This window comes from Eptesicus fuscus, chromosome 15, assembly GCF_027574615.1.
Source record: "Eptesicus fuscus isolate TK198812 chromosome 15, DD_ASM_mEF_20220401, whole genome shotgun sequence".
NCBI lineage: Eukaryota > Metazoa > Chordata > Mammalia > Chiroptera > Vespertilionidae > Eptesicus > Eptesicus fuscus.
The window spans coordinates 1972241-1991896 of NC_072487.1; the positions used below are offsets into that span (position 1 = coordinate 1972241).

Below are 19656 nucleotides of genomic sequence, written 5' to 3' on the forward strand. Positions count from 1 at the left end.
AAACCAATTGACCTTAAAAGTGTTTATTTTTGAAGTCTTAATTTAATTCCATTGATCTATATGTCTGTCCATATGCCAGTATCATACTGTTTGATAACTGTAGCTTTGTAATAAGTTTTGAAATCAGGAAGTGTCCCAATTAAACCCTCCAAATAAGTCTTCCAACTTATTTCTCTTTTTTTGGATTGTTTTTGGCTATTTGGGATCCTTGCAATTCCATTTGCATTTTAATGTCAGTCTTTTTGCAAAAAAGGCAGTTGGAACTTTGATAGAGATGTGTAGATCAATTTGGGAAGTATTTCCTTCTTAACAATTAAATCTTTTATGAACACAGGACACCTTTTTACTTATTTAGGTCTTAATTTCTTTAAATGATATTTTATAGTTTTTAGTCTTGAATTTTCTTAATTAAGTTTATTCCTAAGTATTTTATTCCTTTTTTTAAAAAAATATATTTTATTGATTTTTTACAGAGAGGAAGGGAGAGGGACAGAGAGCTAGAAACATCGATGAGAGAGAGAAACATCAATCAGCTGCCTCCTGCACACCCCCTACCGGGGATGTGCCCGCAACCAATGTACATGCCCTTGACCGGAATCGAACCTGGGACCCTCCAGTCTGCAGACCGACGCTCTGTCCACCGAGCCAAACCGGTTTCGGCTATTTTATTCCTTTTGATGCTATTACAAATTGAATTGTTTTCCTAATATTATTTTTGGAGTGTTTGTTGATAGTGTATAGAAATATGGCGGTTGCCGAAACCGGTTTGGCTCAATGGATAGAGCATCGGTCTGCGGACTGAAGGGTCCCAGGTTCGATTCCGGTCAAGGGCATGTACATTGGCTGCGGGCACATCCCTGGTAGGGGGTGTGCAGGAGGCAGCTGATTGATGTTTCTCTCTCTCATCGATGTTTCTAGCTCTCTGTCCCTCTCCCTTCCTCTCTGTAAAAAATCAATAAAATATATTTAAAAAAAAAAAGAAACATGGCGGCTTTTTATATATTGATCTTGTATCATGTAACTTTGCTGAGTTCATTTATTAGCTCCAATAGTTTTTGGTGGATTCTTTGGACTCTTCTCTATATAAGGTCATGTCATCTGTGAATAGAAATAATGTAACTTCTCCTTTCTCCCCCGCAACCTGGATGCTCCCCTCCCCTCCTCTACCCTCCCTTCCCCTGCCCTCCCCTCCTCTGCCCTCCCTTTCCCTGCCCTCCCCTTCTCTCCCCTCCCTTCCTCTCCCCTCTTTTCTTTCCCTTTCCTTTCCTTTTTTGCCCAGTTATCTCGGCTAGAATTTCCAGTGACACATGAATAGAAGTGGTAAGAACAGACACCCTGTCTTATTTCTTAGCTCAGGGGAAGGCCTTTGGTCTCTGAGCGCTGAGTGTGTGTCAGCGGTGGCGTTTTATAAGTACCTTTTATGAGGCTGAGAAAGTCCCTTCTGTTACTGGTTTGCTGGCGTTCTTTTCCTTTGTCAGTTGAGATGACCACATGGTTTAAAAACATTTCTCTTTATTCTGTTAATGTGGTATATTGGATTGGTATAGATCCAATTATGGCATATCAACCTTTAAATCTGCTGCTTGATTTGGCTTTTTAATATCTTCTTGAGGATTTTTACCTTTATATTCATTGGGGATGTTGGTTTGTTGTTCCTAGTATATTCTTGCTTTCCTTCTAATCTGTTCTGTACACTGTTACATGAGTGATCTTTTTAAAATACAAATTTGAACATAGAAATACATTTCCCCAACTTGATAAAAAGCTGTATAGCAAACATTCTAAATGGTGAAATACTAAAGCATTCTCATTAAAGGCATTGACAAAATAAGGGAATTTGTTAAACTTGCTATTAATTCTGTATTCACGACAATCAATTGTAGAATACTTTTGTTCTCCCCAAAAGAAACTCCACACTTTTTAGCTTTCACTGTTCAATCACTGGAGGCATCTCTGCCAGCTCTATACAGCCACTAATTTACTTTGTCCCTTTTAGCTTGCCTACTCAAGGCCTTTCATACAAATGGAGTTATACAGTATGTGCTCCTTTGTGACTGTTTTCTTTCACTCAGCATACTGTTTTAAAGGTTCATCCATGTTGTACACGTATCGGTATTTTATTTGTTTTTATTGCCGAATGCACATATAGCCCACATTTTGTTTATCCGTTCATCAGGTGATGGACATTTGGGTTGTTTCCATCTTTTGAATGTTTTGGATAATGCTGCTCTGATCATTCTGATACAGGATGTGGACATACGTTTTCATGGGAAATCTTTTTTTAAGGAAGATACTAAGCCCCAAAGTTACAAAAACAAAGATATACTACATAAAATTTAAAACTTTGGTGTAACAAATACCATAAACAAGTTGAATTAAAAAAGTGAGTGATAGGAAAAAGACTTAATAAATAATCTATGCTAATAAAAGAGTAATATGCTAATTAGACCGGAGACCTTCCGGAGACCTTCTGGATATCCTTCCGGACAAAGCCAGGGGGTTGGCTGGTCTGCAAACTGCCCCTAGGCCCTTGCCCAGGCCGGCATGCCCCCAGCGGAGACCCCCACCCTGATGGGAGTGTGGCCAGCCTGCAAAAGGCCCTCAGCCCCATGCCCAGGCGGGACCCCCCACCCTGATCTGGGACCCCCTTCAGGGCAGTCCAGCCGGCCCCCATCCATGCACCAGGCCTCTATCTACACTAATAAAAGGGTCATATGCTAATTAGACCAGACGTCCTTCCGGACAAGGCCATGGTGGTGGGGCCAAGGCAGAGGCAGTTAGGGGTGATCAGGCCAGCAGGGGAGAACAGTTAGGGAGATCAGGCCAGCGGGGGAGGGCAGTTAGGGGGATCAGGCCTGCAGGGCAGAGCAATTAGGGGAATCAGGCTGGCAGGCAGGTGAGTGGTTAGGAGCCAGCCATCCCGGATTGCATTGTAATGGGGCCATGACTATTTTATGTTGTTTAGGATTAGGCCTAAACCGGCAGTCGGACACCCCCCTCCCATGCACGAATTTTGTGCACCAGGCCACTAGTCCTATCTAATAAAAGAGTAATATGCAAATTGACCATACCTCTACTAGACCCACAAACCATACCCACCAGCCAATCAGGAGCGAATATGCAAATAAACCCAACCAAGATGGCTGTGGCCACAGAGAGCAGGAGGGAGGCTTGGGTTTCCCTGGCAATGGAGGAAGCCAAACTTTCTGCCTGCCCTTGCCGGCCTAGGCCTTCACTCAAGGCTACAAAGTTTCAATAATAGAAGATAAATAAATCCAAACAGAAATGGTGGCAGCCACGGAGCTGGAAAGAGCAGGAGGCTAGGGTTTCCCCCGGTGATGGAGGAAGCCAAGCTTCTGAAGCCCTGGCCTGCCTTGGCCTCCGCTCCAGGCTACAAAGTTTCAATTATAGAAGATACATAAATCCCAACAGAAGTGGCTGCTGCCACAGAGCAAGCAGGAGGCTTGGCTCCACTCCAGGCTACAAAGTTTCAGTTGTAGAAGGAAAATAAATTCCAGATACCAGGGCCTCCACTTGGGTCGCCGGGGGGCGTGGACGGCCTGCAAACCACCACAGGCCCCTTGCCCAGGCCGCCCCACACCCCAAGGGAACCCCACCCTGATCCGGGACACCCTTCAGGGCAAACCAGCTGGCCCCCACCCATGCATCAGGCCTCTATCCTATCTAATAAAAGAGTAATATGCAGATTGATCATCACTCCAACACACAAGATGGCTGCCCCCATGTGGTCAAAGATCCTGCCCACATGTGAACACAAGATGGCCACCACAGGATAGCCAGCAGGGGAGGGCAGTTGGGAGGGACCAGGCCTGCAAGGGAGGGCAGTTGGGGTGATCAAGCCTGCAGGGGAGGGCAGTTAGGGGTGACCAGGCTGACAGAGGAGGGAAGTTGGGGGTGACCGGGCATGCAGGGAAGGGCAGTTGGGGGGTACCAGGCCTGCAGGGGAGGGCAATTAGGGGTGACCAGGCCTGCAGGGGAGTGCAGTTAAGGGTGACCAGGCCTGCAGGGGATGGCAGTTAGGAGCAAACAGGCTGGCAGGGGAGCAGTTAGGCATCAATCAGGCTGGCAGGGGAATGATTAGGGGGTGATCAGGCTGGCAGGCAGAAGTGGTTAGGGGCAATCAGGAAGGCAGGCAGGCGAGCAGTTGGGAGCCAGCAGTCCTGGATTGTGATAGGGATGTCTGACTGCCCGTTTAAATGGGCAGTCGGACATCCCTTGAGGGGTCCCAGATTGGAGAGGGTGCAGGCTGGGCTGAGGGACACCACCACCATGCACGAATTTCGTGCACCGGGCCTCTAGTCCTATCTAATAAAATGGTAATATGCAAATAACCATCACTCTGCTACGCCCACGATTGGGCCAGCGGGAGGCTTGGGGGTGGGAGGCTGCGGGGTGGGACTCGGGGTGGCGTATCCGGCCGTTGAGAAGATCAAGATGGCGGCACCCAGTCCTCTTAGTTCCGGAGGTCCCTGGGAAGATCGCCACCCTGGGGAGGCGAGGCCGGGCTGCCAAGCCGCTCCCGGGGGTCCCTGGGGAGATCAGCAACCTGGGAGGGTATGGTCGGGCCTGCCCAGCCGCTCCCGGGGGTTCCTGGGGAGATCGGCAACCCGGGTGGGCGTGGCCGGGCCCGCGCAGCGGCTCCCGGGGGTCCCTGGGGAGATTGGCAAGGGTGGGGGGCCCCGCGGCCGGACCTGCCCAGCTGCTCCCAGAGGTGCCTGGGGAGATTGGCAACCCGGGGGAGGGGGCGCGTGGCCGGGCCGTTCAGCCCCTCCCAGGGGTCCTTGGGGAGATCAGCAACGGGGGGCATGGCCGGGCCCACCCAGCGGCTCCGGGGGGTCCCTGGGGAGATCCGTAATCCGGGGGGGGGGGGCGTGGCCGGGCCCGCCCAGCAGCTCCGGGGGTCCCCGGGAACATTGCAGGCATGGGGTTGCTGAGACCCAGACCAGGCCTCTGGCCACAGATTCATAGCTTCTCGGAGACCTAGGGCAGGGATTTGCCTCATCTGCAGAGAGACAGAGGTTCTGCAGTGCCCCCAAGACGTGGGTGGGCCCAGCCAGGGATCAAGGGGCATGGAAGGACTCCTGGCAGAGGGGCAAGGACCCTCACCCCTGAGACAAGGGTTGAGGGGTGGTGCCACCTCAGTGGAGGGGTGCTGCACTGCAGGGTACTGGACTGACTGATGTGATTCAGAGAAGTTCCCAGTGCTAACGGGCCTCGCTCAGGCGGCCTTCACACTTCAGAGGCAGTGACTCCTGCTCCTGCCTTGACCCAAAAGCAAGCCCGCGGTGCCCTGCCCCATGGCAGAGCATGCCTAGGCAGTGAGTGGGAAGCCTTCCACCTGCTCCGGAGAAGCAGGGCAGTAAAGAATGGGGGGCAGGGGACGGGGAGAGGAAAGAATGTGGAGCATCCGCAATGAAGAGGTGCTCGAGAAAGAGGCTCAGAAGCCTGACTGGAAGGTTTGTTCTGTTTGCTGGGCCGCTGCCCCTTAGGAAGCGCAAAGAGCATGGCTCTGAGGGCTTCCTGTGTGCTGAGTCAAGTTCCACAGCCAACTGGAATTGGCCTCAGTTTCCTGGTCTGTAAAATGGATGAAGCGTGTCCCATGCCTTCACTGAGCTTTGATGGCCAGTTGAGATACTATATAAAGAAAATGAGGGAAGAATTGAGAAAGAAAAGGAAGGACGAGCAACACAAAAGAAAGACTGAAAGGAACCTGTAAACCCATTGTCACTTAAATAGGGAATATAGTCAATAGAGTTGTAATAATGGTATGATGCCAGGTGGGTACTAGAAGTATCGGGGAACACTTTGTAAAGTATATGATTGTCTAACCACAATTCTGTAACTAATATAAAACCTGAAACCAATACAAAATAATGTTGAATGTAAAGAAATGAAAATTGGAGTGAACTTTTTATAAATTTCAAAGGCGCGCGCACGCAGAGAGGATTGACTGCTGAGTGCACGGGCGGCTGAGTGTGCGGCTGGTTTTCTAAAGTGAGAGTGAGACAGTCAGGGAACAAATATGATATTCTTGCAAATGAGCTTCACCTTACTTAAATAACTTTTGAGTCAGAATTCTCTATTGGGACTTGGGAGAGGGTGGCAACAGAGTAAATTATAAGATTCACTTCTCATTGACACCAAGTCAGTTGGAAGTTCTCTCTTATCAGTAATACACTTGAAAATGCAGTGAATGTAATTAGACTAACTCTGCCTTTTAACTTTTCTTTTTTGATGAGTACCATGTGAAACAATTTATCAGAATTCCTCTGATTTTAGGGCAACAAGCTTGCACTTGTGTGTCTGTGTGTAGAGTTTGAATTTTATGCATTCCAATGTAGTAGATTTTGTACAGTGTATCTTTTGCATCTTGTCTAAGAAAATCTGGTGGTTCCATCCAAAGTGATACACAAGAATTGCCACAGATACATCTAAATGGCCTGTAGAAGCTGAGTTCCAGTGACCTTTTCCCTTGTACATCCTTGTAAATAAATTAATGTGTGTAATGTAAGAATAATTTGTTGGCACAGTTGTGTCTCAGTACAATGTAGAGGTAGTTTAAACATATATTTGAATTGATCTTAATGTTAGGTTCATTTAGTATATTTTTTCAGAATTATTGATAATACAAAAATTCACATATGAGGGGAAGGAAGTGTCCTTGTGCAGGTTATACACATAATTGGAGAGAAAAATGTATTTCCTATGTTTTTAAATTTCTGAAGGTTTTCCTGTTCACATTTGCCCCTAATTTTATCTATGTAATTTTATATTCTTCTAATGTGCAAGGGCTCCTTAAATTCTGTAACCTTCAGACCCTGCAGACTCGGGACCCAACCTTGGTGCGAGTCCAAGATGCTCCTTCACATTTGCCTAATGTGTCCACAGAGGTGTTGGTGCTTGTCTGGGCAATGAATAGGGACAGTATTTTGGGGGATTATTTGCAAAATGGAGATTTCCCAGACCTAGAACTTTCTTTCATTTCTGGATATTTGTCAGGCAAATACTTATGCAGGTACAGAAAAAGAAATCTTTAAGAATGCTGTTGCAGCTCTGTAATATTCAGGAAAATTTAGGAACAGTTTAAATGCTCAAAAGGAGACTAATGGAAATCCATTTCACAGAATTTTATGATTTAAAGGAATGTCTGGAGATAGAAAGATCTTTAAGATTGAATTAAGTAAATAAAAGAAACATTTATGAATTAGTTATGTAGAACAGCACTGACAGAAAATACTGACCCCATTTATGTAAAACTAGAGGCCTAGAGCACGAAATTCGTGCATGGGCGTATGTGTGTCCCGCAGCCCAGCCTGCACCCTCTCCAATCTGGGACCCCTCGAGGGAAGTCTGACATCCCTCTCAAAATCCAGGACTGCTGGCTCCCAGCCACTCGCCTGCCTGCCTGCCTTCCTGATTGCCCCTAACCGCTTCTGCCTGCCCGCCTGATCACCCCTAACCACTCCCCTGCCAGCCTGATTGATGCCTAACTGTTCCCCTGTCTGCCCGATTGCCCCTAACTACCCTCCCCTGCTGGCCTGGTCACCCCTAACTTCCCTCCCCTGCCAGCCTGGTCCCCCTAACTGCCCTCCCCTGATGGCCTGGTCCCTTCCAACTGCCCTCCACTGCAGGCCTGGTCACCCCCAACTGCCCTCCCCTGCAGGCCTGGTCCCCCTCAACTGCTCTCCCTGGCAGGCCTGGGTCCCCCCCCAACTGTCCTTCCCTGCAGGCCTGGTCGCCCCCAAATTCCCTCCTCTGCCGGCCTTGTCACCCCTAACTGCCCTCCCCTGCAGGCTTGATCACCCCCAACTGCCCTCCCTTGCAGGCCTGGTCCCTCCCATCTGCCCTCCCCTGCTGGTCTGATCGCCCACAACTGCCCTCCTTTGCAGGCCTGGTTCCCCCCAGCTGCAGGTCATCTTGTGTCCACACGGGGGCAGCCATCTTGTGTTAGAGTGACAGTCAATTTGCATATTACTCTTTTATTAGATAGGATAGCAACAACAGCCCAAACTGTGGTACCGCTCTGTATTTCTGTATGCAAATACATTTTCTATGAGGTTCCATAACTGATGACTGAGGCTACCTCTGGGGAGGGCAGTGGGAGGGTCCAGGGAAGGAAATTTTCACTTTGTGTGTATTACTTTAATTTTGTACAAGCCAAATACATTCATGTATATTTTTAAAAAGTCCCAGCTAAGTCTCTGTGCTCATGTTTCAGTTGTGTGAGCTTTGTAGACCAGGGTTGCTGTTGTAATGTGAACTTGTCACAGATTCACCAGTGATGTTTTATCAAAAGGCAGGGAAACCCGGAGAAACCAAGATGGCGGCATAGGTAAACACCTAAACTGCTGCCTTGCACAACAATATCAAAATTACAACTAAAAGACAAAACGGACACCATCCAGAACCACAGGAAAGCTGGCTGAGTGGAAATTCTACAACTAGAAGGAAAGAGGAAAGCACATTGAGACTCAGAGGAGCTGCAAAAGGCTGAGGTACAGAGGCGTGTGCAGAGAGGACTGGCGGCTGACTGCACGGGCGGTTGAGTGCGCGGCTGGCTTTCTAAAGTGGGAGGGAGACGGAAGCTCCTGACAGCGCTGAACTCCAGTCCTGGGCGAGACTCTGGGAACCCAAACTCATTCGGGGGAAATCTGGACTGTCAGGAAAAGAGAAAGCACACTGAGACTCAGGGGAGCCGCGGAAGGCAGAGGTCCGGAGGCGCGCGCACGCAGAGAGGATTGACTGCTGAGTGCACGGGCGGCTGAGTGTGCGGCTGGCTTTCTAAAGTGAGAGGGAGACGGAAGCTCCTGACTGCACTGAACTCCAATTCCGGGCGAGTTTCTGGGAAACCAGACTCATTCGGGGAGAAACTGGACTGTCTGGCAGCGGGCGAAACTCGAGGGCGGCTTTCTCTCAGAGGTGCTTGCAGTGATTACCATGGGACACTGAGACCCAGGGGTCTCATAGGGCAGGGCTGATGCGAAGCCAAGGCTGTCTGCTCCACCCTGAGACTCCGCCCCATCCAAGCTGAGCACAGAGGCTTTTGTAAGTCTTCTCCCATAAGGGTGTCTCCAGCACAGAAGTTCTCCCAGCGTAGACACAGCTGATCCTCACAGCCAATTGGCCTGGAGGTCAATTCCTCCCAGTGATACCAACAACAATCAAGACTTAACTACAACAAGGCTGTGCACACAGTCCACAAAGGGGTGCACCAAGAGTGTCCACCTCAGGTAACTGGGGAGGCCGACCCACTGGGCCCTATAGGACACCTAGTACACAAAGCAACCCTACCAACTCAGGGAAGCAGTGAAAATGTGAAGACAAAGAAACAGGTCACAAATGAAAGAAATGGAGGAAAGCAAACAACTGGATATAGAGTTCAAAACCACAGTTATAAGGTTTTTCAAGAATTTCCTAGAAAAGGCCAATAAATTTAGCGAGACCCTCGAGGATATGAAAAAGGACCAACTAGAAATTAAACATACACTGACTGAAATAAAAAATATAGCAGACTAGAGGACCACAAGAATCAAGTCAAAGAATTGAAATACAAAGAAGCAAAAAACACTCAACCGGTAAAACAAAAAGCAAAAAGAATCCAAAAATTTGAAGATAGTGTAAGGAGCCTCTGGGACAACCTCAAGTGTACCAACATCCGAATTATGGGGGTGCTAGAAGAAGAGAGAGAGCAAGATACTGAAAACCTATTTGAAGAAATAATGACAGAAAACTTCCCCTATCTGGTGAAAGAAATAGACTTATAAGTCCAGGAAGCGCACAGAACCCCAAACAGAAGGAATCCAAAGAGGACCACACCAAGACACATCATAATTAAAATGCCAAGAGCAAAAGACAAGGAGAGAATATTAAAAGCAGCAAGAGAAAAACAGTTAATTACCTACAAGGGAGTACCCATACAATTGTCAGCTGATTTCTCAACAGAAACTATGCAGGCCAGACGGGAGTGGCAAGAAATATTCAAAGTGATGAATAGCAAGAACCTACAACCAAGATTACTCTACCCAGCAAAGCTATCATTCAGAATTGAAGGTCAGATAAAGAGCTTCACAGATAAGAAAAAGCTAAAGGAGTTCATCACCACCAAACCAGTACTATATGAAATGCTGAAAGGTATTCTTTAAGAAGAGGAAGAAGAAGAAAAAGGTAAAGATAAAAATTATGAACAACAAATACATGTCTATCAAGTGAATAAAAAATCTGATGAACAGAATAAACTATGAATATAATAGAATCAGAGGCATAGAAAGGGAGTGGACTGATAATTCTCAGGGGTAAAGGGTGTGGGGGGGTGCGGGAAGAGACTGGATAAAAATCGTACACCTATGGATGAGGACAGTGCAGGGGAAGTAAGGGCAGAGGGTGGGGTGGGAACCAGGTGGAGGGGAGCTATGGGGGGAAAAAAGGAACAGTTGTAATAATCTGAACAATAAAGATTTATTAAATAAAAAAATAAAAGGCAGGGAAACCTAAGTAAGGGATTTAAGGTTAGCATATGAATGTATAATTTTCCTGAGTTTGAAGAAACCTGTTTTGGCTAGGTTAGGTGAGGAGGATGCATGATAATTGAGCTTCCTTAGAAGCTATTAATTGTGATATAAAGTGGGACAATTACAAAACAAAGAATGGTAGGCTCTGCTGAATAAAGCTAAGGTTTCATTCCATTTTGGGGTATTAGTATCCCATTGATACATTTGACGGTACAATTGTTTGGCACTGGATGATTCATTTTAAGTTACAGAGCTAATTTCCAACTCTTTGATGTGGATGTACCCAAAACATCGGTCCGCAAACCTGGGGCCAGCACTGCTATAATTAACCATGGTAAAAGCATTTTGATGGTACTTTACATTTTAGTAAAATAATGTCAACAGTATTGTGTCTAGCATGCATTATGGTAACACTTACTGTCCCTACCTGCTAGAAAGGACAAAAGTAATTGAATGGGTATGTTGTAAGCTTTATATGTATAGGTGGGGCACAAGTAAGCTTACAGTTGTTTTTATGGAAAATAATGCAATAACTAATAAACAGTAATACGAGAATAAACTGTTTTGTGTACTCACAAATGTAAACCTTCTTGTGTTCCACCCTGTGACTATCTGATCATTTAAATGCTCCTCACAATAGCCCCACAGAGTTTGGAACTACTAGCATCTTCCTCAACAGTGTAAGACTCTGAGGACCAGAGAGGCTAACTAACTAGCCAAAGGTCATATAGCCAGTAAGTGGCAGACTGGGATTTCAACCCCAGCAGTCAGATCTCAGAACGTGCATTCTTAGCTCAGAAGCACACAGTACAAAGTTGGTGTGCCTGAAGCTCTGAAAGGCCGAAACTCAAAGTGTCAGAGTTTGGAGTAAGGAAAAGTTCATTAATCGAGAAGTTGCCAGTTCAGAAGATGAGGGTTTAATCCTCAAATCAATTTTAAGAAAGTACAGAATTCAGGCTTCTTTTACGTCAAGGGAAGGGAAATGTGAAAGATTGTTTTTGTAAAAACTCACGTCCCAAGCAGAACTCCTCTGATGATTAGCTTGTCTAAAGCAAGGAGCTGTTGGCCTGAAGGCCAGGGCAACAATGCAGGTGAGTACAAGATGGACTCAGAGCGACTGACGTTACCCGCTCCTACATCCTTAGTGTGGGCATCAACTTGGGTGTCTCAGAGGCACTTCACATTTACTTTAATTCAAAACCAAACTGGTGAACGTTATCCCCGCCACTTAGTGTCTTTCATGGTTCTGTCATCTCCTTTCACCCACTCGCTGAAGCCAAACACCTAGTAGATACTTCCCACAGAGTTTGGAACTCTCCTAGCCTCAGCCCGACCTGTTATCTCTTGACTGGGCTGCAGCTTGGGCCTCGAAGCTTCCAGCCCTATTCACTTTTGGTGTGATCTCCAAAGATTGAACTGTATTTCCCCTTGCTTGCATATGTGTGTTTATGGGACTTAAACCTCCTTCACTGATCATTCCTTATTTTTTTCCACAGGACTGTAAGGATAGTATCTAGCCTGTTGGGACCTCTTCTCTCATTGGCTCTCTTCTTCTTCTCCTGAGTGGCAGGGCCTGTGATGGGGCCATGACTATTTTATGTTGTCTCCCTGTCGTCCCTGCCTGGAACCTAACCCTTCCCCTCTTCCCAAGTCCTACTCATCCTTCGAATCTCAACTCAAAAAGCATTGCTTTGGATAAGCTTTCTCGTTGCACTTAGACCATATCAGTTCTGGTTACAGTTACTGTAGTGCCATTTAGACCATATGAAGCATTTTGAATTGTATATTTTTATGATTATGTTATTAATGCTTTGTCTTTTCTTCTAGTCTCTATGATTTCTTGAGGGCTGAGCACCGTAATGTGTAGTCTGTACATTTCAGTGAAGGAACACATCTTGAACACATCTAGTGTTAGTCACATGATATTCTTCATGGGGAAACTGAAGCTTGACCATTGTAGCATAGTCCTTTCACTCGGTTCAGGTGCGGAGTTACATTACCACTTACTAGCTGAAGGTAGTTACTTAACCTCTCCAACTCCAAGTTTCTTTCTCTCTTCAGTAAGGATAAAATTTGTACCTACGACTTGGGTTGTTGTGGGGATTACATGATATAATAAACAGAAAGCACTGGGAATAGTGTCCAGCACATACTAAAGTGCTCAATTAGTGGTAGCTGTTGTCATTAATATTGGGCCTAGCCATGATCACTTAACTGTTTAGTGCCTAGATACCACTTCTCCTCCATGATTTTCTCTATACTGAGGTCATTTGGAATGCTTGCAAATTTATTCTGTGAGCTAAAGTTCATCTTTGTACTTTGCACGTGTTTTTTTTTTTTTTTTTTTCATAGAGAAGGCATGTGTACATTTGGTTGTCTTCAGTTTAATCCAGTTTACAAATAAGGATCTTAACCATTGTTAGGGTCACCAAAGGGGAACACACGTGGCCAAAGTGGTGAGAGTTTATGAATTTATGAGGTCATCTGGATACCAGATGGGCTGAGCCCAAAATGGCGTCAGCAGCCAGAGACCCGGAGTCAGAGATTTTAAAGGACTCTTTTCTGGGTAGAGAATTCTCTGGGTGGGTCTAGATCCTGAGAAGGTCCACAGGGGAAGGATAATGGACTTAGCAAGTGGAATGTCCATTGTGAAGTGGTCTAAAGATCAGTTCCCAGGGGAGGGAGTATTGATTCAATTATCTGATCAGACCTAACATTCCAGCCTTTTTGTTTTATGGAATAGGGACGAAGGTCATATCTTCTGTAGTTACTTCCTGCTGAGAAGGGACATCGAGATCATAAGGGATGGACTTTGATTGTAGTCGGCTGGAATGTTGTATAGATTCTGCCTGGTTGGAGCAAGGGGTTGCAGCAGAGAGACTGGTTAGTGAAGGCGCGAGAGTGGTCCTAAAGGAAAGATGAAAAATGGCACAGAATAGCTGAGCCAAAAACGAAGATGAGGAATAGCAGTGTTAATGGTCCTATGAAGGGAAGTAGCCGGATATACCAGTTTATATTCTTTAGCCAGTAGTCCTTCTGTTAATTTTTGGGTGGCATTCCTGACCAGGCCAGACTGATTGACATAAAAACAACATTCTTCCTCCAGAAAGAGGTATAGACCTACCCTTTCTCCACAGTTAGGAGGTCCAGTTCTCTCCAGATTTTGGAGGGTAATAGCTACTAGTGAATCTATCTGATCCTGAATTTGAACTAAATTTTTGACAATGTCATCTAGGCTTTCTTGTAGGTCCTGAGACAGGATTTCAAAATATGATAGAGCAGCGGTTAGGCCCCATGCCAGTCCTGACACCTGCTGTGATGCCGAGGATTATGAGGAGAGGGATGATCTGGACTGCCCTTTTGTGTCGGATATGATGGGTTACAGGGACAGGTCGACTGATTATTGGGGCTGCATCTGCATTGGGTGAGAGAGGAGAGTACAGGTTCCTGCCCAGTTGGTCGGGAGGCAGATGTATGTGTTTTCCCCACAGGGGAAGAAGAAGCCCCGATCATGGAGACAAGCTGAAAGGTGTAGGGAGAAGAGGTGGACTAAAGGATATGAGGTTCCTTTCCCCAGTTCTATGCTCCAAACCAAGAAGGTAGTCACCATGGCCCTCCACTAAGAGGTGACAGATGAGTGGTTGAGATTCTATTGCAGTGAAAGTGGGCGGGAACGCTAGGATGGGCTGTTATCCAAGGGAAAAGCGAAAGGGAAGGAAAGGAGCAGTTGAAACCTTGGGCCTGGTGGTTGGATAAGAAGGAAAACAGATCGGCTGTAGGAAATAACCATTGGCTTCCGGGAGACCTGGTAGTTAACCTCTTGGGACCACTGGCCGTTCAGTAGTTCATGGTTAACTGTGGTATTGCAGGCTGATGATGGGAGATGGCCTTTTGCTATATTGCCCTGTGACCTTGTAAAGCACAAAGGGGCTTGGGCGATTAGTGTGGTGTGTAGAGTGATAGGACCTGTGACGTGATGGAGGAGAGAGCTGCCTTAGCAAGAGACTACATATAAGAATGGAAATGAAGGGAGGCTTGATTTGCCTGGGCTGTAGGATAATTACGTAGAAGAGTGTCTGCCTTTTCAAGAAATATAGTTCCCTTTTCCTTTGTATAAGCTAGGTGATTTTTGCCTGATTCCGTCTCTCGATTGGGGTAGGATGGTGGCATACGCCGAAGAGAAGAGGGGAAGGCAGAGCCAGCAGTTCCTGGCTAGGTTGGATTGGTCTGGTTTAGGAGGGAATGGGTAAAGTTAAGTGTTCATTTGAGATGAGTGAAGGTGAGAAAGTTCCTTATGGGTGTAGGAGAGGATGAGATAGGATGAGAAGGAGAACTAATTCACACTTCCAGGGTTGGGATTACCCCAAGTGGGGGAAAGAGTATGTTTGGGATGTAGAAAGAAGGAAATCTCATCCCATGGGATGGTGGTGTTCCGGGGACGGGTTTTAATCTGGAAAGGTGGAACCACGGGGTGTGCCCCGATAGTTTAGCTGCAGCGGGGTGGTTAGGAGTACCTGATAAGGGCCTTGCCATCGGGGCTGTGAATTATTTGACAAATGGATTTCCTTTAGGAGGACCCAGTCCCCTGGCTGTAGAGGAGTAGGGAGATGTCTCCTGTAAAAGGTCAAGGGAGGCCCTGATCAGCATGTTCTCTCAGTAATTGTTGGACAAGATTTAAAATGGGGACACAGTGCCCCAGCTGGTTTGGCTCAGTGGATAGAGCTTCCCCTTGCGGACTGAAGGGTCCCGGGTTTAATTCCGGTCAAGGTTGTGATCCCCAGTTGGGGGTGTGCAGGAGGCAGCCAGTCAGTGATTCTCTCTCATCATTGATGTTTCTATCTCTCTTTCGCTCTTCCTTACTCTCTGAAATCAATACAAATATATTTTTAAAAAATAAAATAAAATGGGGACATAGCCTCCTAGAGGGGTCCCTGTGGAAGGGAAGTTTCCTAGTAGGAGGGGTCTTCCATACCTGAGTTCAAAGAGACTAAGAAAGGAAGGTGCACGGGGGTTGCCTTGATGCGCATAAGGGCTAGCGGTAGGAGAGTAGTTTCAGGTCCTTTAGTTTTGTGCGTTAATTTAGTTAGGTGAGACTGAATTAAGGACTTTGCCTTTTCCTCCTTGCCTGAAGATTGGGCCGGAAGGGGATATGAGTTCCACTGGATGCTCAGAGTGGAGGAGACCTGTCGAGTCATTTGAGATGTGAAAGCAGGTCCATTATCTGATTGCCGTGAGGTGGGGAGGCCGGATCTGGGGATGCTGTGCTGAATGGGAGCTGTGTGACCTCGGAGGACTTTCAGACGCAGTGGGGAGTGCTTCTCTTAACCTGCGAGAAGGTGTCTGCGAGGGTTAAGAGATACTTGGTCCTTCTAATAGGGGACAAGTGAGTGAAGGCAATCTGCCAGTCTTGTCCAGGGACTTGGCCCCTTGCTGATGAGTGGGGAAAGAAGGAGGTCTACCCTGTCCTTGGGGAGATACTGCGTACCAAGTGGAACAGGTTTGGGGATATCTTGCAGTAGGGGGGCTAGGCTAGGACATGCGATTCGAGGGTTTAGAAGTTGTAGAAGCGGTCTGTACCCTACCTGTAGGGAATTGTGAATAGTCCAAAGATATCGTGGGCCTGTCCCTGGGGAAGGATATACTTTCCCTGAAATTTTAAACATGGGTCTTCCTGAGTGGCCCCAAGAGCTAATAGGGACTAAGTTCCTCTGGAGTGTATTAGGGTGTTATATGGGGTATAGCTAAGCGTTGGGGAGACAGGGCTTCCTCTGAGCTGCCGCCTTGGCCTCCTGGTGTGCTTTGTTACCTCCCTGTGTTATGAGATCATTCCTGACTCGGTGTCTTTTGCAGTGTACGACTTTAAGAAGGCTGGAAAAGGGGAGAGGATTGCATAAATACCAAGCAGGAAGACCTGTGAGGCTTGCAATGATAGTGTCAAGCTCTGTGAATGAGCAGTGGAAATGAAGAAAGTCTAGGCTCCAACCTAAAGACGTAAGAAATAGGAGAGAGCCTGGGCGGGCTGCTTTAGCTTAGGAGAGAAGGGGTCCCATCGGACGTCAGGGGTGTTCAGATCCTGAGTCTCTGGACAGACTTTTCTACAACTTTCACAAATCTTTCTACCCATTCACGAATAACCAGCTTTAGCAAAAAAGTAAACAACCAGCATTTCTTAGATTGACATTTATGAACACACTAGAGGCCCGGTGCATGAAATTCGTGTATGGGGCTAGGGGTCCCTCAGCCTGGCCTGCACCCTCTCCAATCGGGGACCCCCTCAGGGGATGTCAGACTGCCTCTCCCAATCTGGGACCACTGGCTCCTAACTGCTCACTTGTCTGCCTGCCTGATCACTCCTAACCCCTCTGCCTGCCTGCCTGATCGCCCCTGACCACCTCTGCCTGCCTGCCTGATAGCCCCTAACTGTCCCCCTACCGGTCTGATTGCCCCTAACTGCTCCCCTGCTGGCCTTATTGCCCCTAACCGCCTCTGCCTCGCCCCACAACCAGGACCCAGGATTCCCTCCCTCTGGCCAGCCGCAGGCACCCAGGACTGAGGCTGGCTTTGCCCAGGCTGGCCGCAGCCACAGGGGACCATGGGTGGACGGCTTCGCCTGGGCCATAGCTGCAGGTGCCTGGGACCACGGGGTGGGCGGCTTGTCCTTCTCCTGGGCCACAGGCATAGCCGTGGGCACCCAGGACCATGAGGCAGGTGGCTTTTCCCTCTTTCAGGCCATAGCCCCAGCTGCTGGCACCTGGGACCATGGGGCAGGTGGTTTGTCCCTCTCCCAGGCCACAGCCTGGCTGGTCCCCATTCCTCTCTCACAAGCTCATTTGTGCCTGGCTGGTCCCCATTTCTCTCTCCCCAGTGTTGAGTGTCTGAGCCGCTATGGTGTGACGGTGTGACAGCATGATGACCATTTGCATATTAGCTCTTTATTATATAGGATTGTAAACACACTCTTATATATTCCAGAAAATATACCTTCAACAAAGTACAAGAGACATTCTGTACTACCAGTAAAAGTGAAGAGCAGGTGAATTTAAAACTTGTCTAACAATCAGTGTTTCAGTATTTTATGTTATTTAAAAATATTTAGATGTTTATCATTTAACCCAGCAATGCTCCAAAGCCTTTGAGTTACCAAAGACTGGAAAATTATGTATAGACACATGGGGCTGGAAAAAAGGCGGGGTAGGGAGGGAGCAGGCCTTGCAGCCTGTTCTAGGACTGCAGTTCCCAGGCCTCCAGCCGCTGGATTTAAAACTGCCACATTTTTCCTTAGGGATAACACGCTAAGGTTTGGGTGATAATGAGTTCAGCTTCTGATAGTAGCAGGACTGTTAAGTAAGCATTTGAAGTTTTGTAGTAAAGAAAGTTGTTCTTTGAGAAGGGGGGTGAAAAGGTGCTGAAGTGAGAGCAGTTTTCAGAGCATTAAAGGGGGTGCGAATGTGGCCTTGGGATCTAAAGCCTCAGTGAGGGGTCCCTTCACTTATAGAGGGGCTTTGCGAGGAGACTAAAGTTGGGAACCAGAGGCCAAAGTACCCAGTGAGCCTGAGAAAGGAGAGTATTTCTTGTTCAGAGGAAGGGACAGCAATGGAGGAGATAAGGCATTTACAGTCCAAGGAATGGCTCGGCCTTGGGGGGTGAGAGTGACACCGAGGTAGGTCACTGTGGTTCGGGACAGCTGGGCTTTATGAGGGGATGCACTGCAGCCCTGGTTGGGCACTGAGGTAGAACGAGAAAAGGGTGGATAAAGGGGGTGTCTAGTACGATGCAGTGTAGAGGTGAGGTGGCTAATGGCTGTGAGACTAGTCTGTCAACCCCCAAAACAGAGACTGAGGAGGGGACAAGGGTCCCTGTGAATTCGGGGAGGGCAGAACAAGTGGCCCCAGTGTCAGTTAAAAAGGAGATGGGCTTACCTGCCACCACATCATTACCTGAAGCTCTGCCTGGTGATGTAAGTCTGTGGGGCCCTGTCAGGGCCTGGGCAGCTTCAGTCTTTGGTGCCCAGTCCCAGGAGGTCTGGGAGTTCCAAACCGGATCCAGAGGGCGGCCTTGCTGGACTGGCTGAGGCCCTACCTGGAGGGGCCAGACTGCAGCCTGACTTCCAGTGGCCTTCCCTTCCGCACGTTGGGCAGGGCCAGGCGGGGGTCTCGGGTTTGGGCAGGACTGGACCCAGTGTCCTTCCTTGTTGCATTTGAAGCAGGGCCCGGAGGAGGCTGAGCCCTGACTTAGCCTTGTTGGAGGACCGGCACTCCGTGTGGGGTTGGTGAGAGCGGTGGCCAGGAGCTGGAAGGCCTGGGCCTCAGCCTTGGCCTGATCTCGCCTTGTTGGATTTGGGTCTCCTGGTCTCTATGAGTAAAGACCTTAGAGGCCAGGTTAACGAGGTCTTTTTGAGGTGTCTGTGGACCTGTGTCTATTTTTTGAAGCTTGCGGCATATGTCGGGGGCTGATTGGGCTATAAAGTGGGTGTTCAGAAGAAGGGTTCCCTCTGGGGAGGTGGGGTCTAAGGTGGTCAATTTCCATAAGGCCTCCGTGAGGTGGGGGAGGAGAGCTGGGTTTCCGTCAGGGCCCTGAGTGATTTTATTGTGTCATAGCTGACCGCCTTACGGACAGGCTTTTGAGTCTGGCAATGAGACAGGTGATTTATGGCTTCGGAGCTGGTGCCCTGGAGAAGTAACCCGATAGCCCCATCTCGGGTCAGTTGGGGGACCATGTCAGGGTTGTGTCTATGGGCACAGCATGGTCCTGAGCTGCTAGCCAGATGTGCTCCTTCTCCTCTGGGATGAGAGAGGAGGACAGGAGGACATGGATGTCGTGCCAGGCCAGGTCATAGGACTGGGTCAGGCACTCAGATTCCTTGGTAAAGGTGGTGGGGTCAGTAGAAAAAGACCCGAGACGCCTCTCAATCTGTGCGAGGCCAGACATAGAAAATAGGATGTGTACCCGGACAATCCCCTCAGTTCCTGCTACCTCCCTCAGGGATAGATGGGGCACAGGAATAGGAGTGGCTGTTGAGGAAGGTGGTCTTTGGGCGGCCCGAGAGCGAGTGTTAGGTGGGAAAGTCTGTATTGGAGCGCGAGTTCTTGGGATTTGGGCTCTCAGGGGCCAGGGAGAAGGTGGCTGC

General features: G+C 48.0%; 1 protein-coding gene across 6 annotated transcripts in view; it reads left to right on the forward strand.

Annotated features, from left to right (window-relative positions):
* The window catches only part of AUH (AU RNA binding methylglutaconyl-CoA hydratase), a 187936-nt gene that overhangs the window by 12719 nt on the left and 155561 nt on the right, over positions 1 to 19656 (forward strand). Inside the window, exon 1 of one of the 6 annotated variants that reach the window (XM_054726829.1) lies at positions 16501 to 16520. The exons of the other annotated variants lie outside the window; for them this stretch is intronic. The gene's annotated coding sequence lies outside the window, so the exon portion shown is untranslated. Of the gene's footprint in view, positions 1 to 16500; positions 16521 to 19656 lie in introns of those variants that run through there. 6 annotated transcript variants of the gene reach the window in all.